Source organism: Mandrillus leucophaeus, unplaced genomic scaffold (genome assembly GCF_000951045.1).
Source record: "Mandrillus leucophaeus isolate KB7577 unplaced genomic scaffold, Mleu.le_1.0 Scaffold995, whole genome shotgun sequence".
In the NCBI taxonomy this organism is placed as follows: domain Eukaryota; kingdom Metazoa; phylum Chordata; class Mammalia; order Primates; family Cercopithecidae; genus Mandrillus; species Mandrillus leucophaeus.
In genome coordinates, this window is record NW_012110863.1 from 583,206 (window position 1) to 585,986 (window position 2,781).

Sequence of the window (2,781 nt, forward strand, 5' to 3'; positions counted from 1 at the left end):
CACCTTTTTAGTTATCCCTACCTGCCCAGTTCCCTCATTAGGCCAAGAGATTTTAACCAAATTATCTGCTTCCCTATTCCTGGACTACAGCCACACTTCATTACTGACCTTTTCCCCCAGTTCAAAGCCTCCTTCACATCCTCCGCTTGTATCTCCCCACCTTAATCCACAAGTATGGGACATCTCTACTCCCTCCTTGGAGACTGATCATGCACCCCTTACCATCCCATTAAAACCTAATCATCCTTACCCCACTCAACGCCAATATCCCATCCCACAGCACGCTTTAAAAGGATTAAAGCCTGTTACACTCGCCTGCTACAGCATGGGCTTTTAAAGCCTATAAACTCTCCTCACAATTCCCCCATTTTACCTGTCCTAAAACCAGACAAGTCTTACAGGTTAATTCAAGATCTGCGCCTTATCAACCAAATTGCCTTGCCTATCCACCCCATGGTGCCAAACCCATATACTCTCCTATCCTCAATACCTCCCTCCACAACCCATTATTCTGTTCTGGATCTCAAACATGCTTTCTTTACTATTCCTTTGCACCCTTCATCCCAGCCTCTCTTCACTTTCACTTGGACTGACCCTGACACCCATCAGGCTCAGGAAATTACCTGGGCTGTACTGCTGCAAGGCTTCATAGACAGCCCCCATTACTTCAGTCAAGCCCAAATTTCTTCTCCATCCGTTACCTACCTCGACATAATTCTTCATAAAAACACATGCGCTCTCCCTGCTGATCATGTCTGGCTAATCTCCCAAACCCCAATCCCTTCTACAAACAATAACTCCTTTCCTTCCTAGGCATGGTTAGGTACTTCCGCCTTTGGACACCTAGTTTTACCATCCTGACTGAACCATTATATAAACTCACAAAAGCAAACCTAGCTGACCCCATAGATCCTAAGTCCTTTCGCCACTCCTCTTTCTACTCCTTAAAAACAGCCCTAGAAGCTGCCCCTACACTAGCTCTCCCTAACTCATCCCAACCCTTTTCATTACACACAGCTGAAGTGCAGGGCTGTGCAGTTGGAGTTCTTACACAAGGACCAGGACTGTGCCCTATAGCCTTTTCATCCAAACAACTTGATCTTACTGTTTTAGGCTGGCCATCATGTCTCCGTGCAGTGGCTGCCACCACCCTAATACTTTTAGAGGCCCTCAAAATCACAAAGTATGCTCAATTCACTCTCTACAGTCCTCATAACTTCCAAAATCTATTTTCTGTCCACTCCCTGGCTGCTTCAGCTATACTCACTCTTCGCTGAGTCTCCCACAGTTACCATTGTTCCTGACCCGGACTTCAATCCGGCCTCCCACATTATTCCTGATACCACACCTGACCCCCATGACTGTATCTCTCTGATACACCTGGCATTCACTCCATTTCCCCATATTTCCTTCTTTCCTGTTCCTCACCCTGATCACACCTGGTTTATTGATGGCAGTTCCACCAGGCCTAATAGCCACACACCAGCAAAGGCAGGCTATGCTATAGTATCTTCCACATCTATCATTGAGGCTACCACTCTGCCCCCTCCACTAACTCTCAACAAGCTGAACTCATTGCCTTAACTCAGGCCCTCACTCTTGCAAAGGAATTATGCGTCAATATTCATACTGACTCTAAATATGCCTTCCATATCCTGCACCACCATGCTGTTATATGGGCTGAACGAGGCTTCCTCACTACGCAAGGGTCCTCCATCATTAATACCTCTTTAATAAAAACTCTTCTCAAGGTCGCTGTACTTGCAAAAGAAGCTGGAGTCATACACTGCAAGGGCCACCAAAAGGTATCAGATCCCATCGCTCAGGGCAACACTTATGCTGATAAGGTAGCTAAAGAAGCAGCTAGCGTTCCAACTTCTGTCCCTCAGTTTTTCTCCTTCTCATTGGTCACACCTATTTACTCTCCTACTGAAACTTCCACCTATCAATCTCTTCCCATACAAGGCAATGGTTCTTGGGCCAAAGAAAATCTCTCCTTCTAGTCTCACAGGCCTATTCTATTCTGTTGTCTTTTCATAACCTCTTCCATGTGGGTTACAAGCCGCTAGCCTGCCTCTTAGAACCTCTCATTTCCTTTCCATCGTGGAAATCTGTCCTCGAGGAAATCACTTCTCAGTGTTCCATCTGCTATTCTACTGCTCCTCAAGGATTGTTCAGGTCCCCCTGCTTCCCTACACATCAAGCTCGGGGATTTGCCCCTGCCCAGGACTGGCAAATTGACTTTACTCCCATGCCCCAAGTCAGGAAACTAAAATACCTCTTGGTCTGGGTAGACACTTTCACTGGATGGGTAGAGGCCTTTCCCACAGGCTCTGAGAAGGCCACTGTGATCCTTTCTTCCCTTCTGTCAGACGTAATTCCTCAATTTGGCCTTCACACTTCTATACAGTCCAATAACAGACCAGCCTTTACTAGTCAAATCACCCAAGAAGTTTCTCAGGCTCTTGGTATTCAGTAAAACGTTCATACCCCTTACCGTCCTCAATCTTCAGGAAAGGTAGAACGGACTAATTTTAAAAACACACTACACCAAGCTCAGCCTCCAACTTAAAAAGGAGAATTCTGTCAAAGATAGAGCCCAAAAACTCACCAACCAAGCAAGTAATTACACTGAACCCCCTTGGGCACTCTCTAATTGGATGTCCTGGGTCCTCCCAATTCTTAGTCCTTTAATACCTATTTTTCTTATTCAGACCTTGTGTCTTCCGTTTAGTTTCTCAATTCATCCAAAACCGTATCCAGGCCATCACCAATCATTCT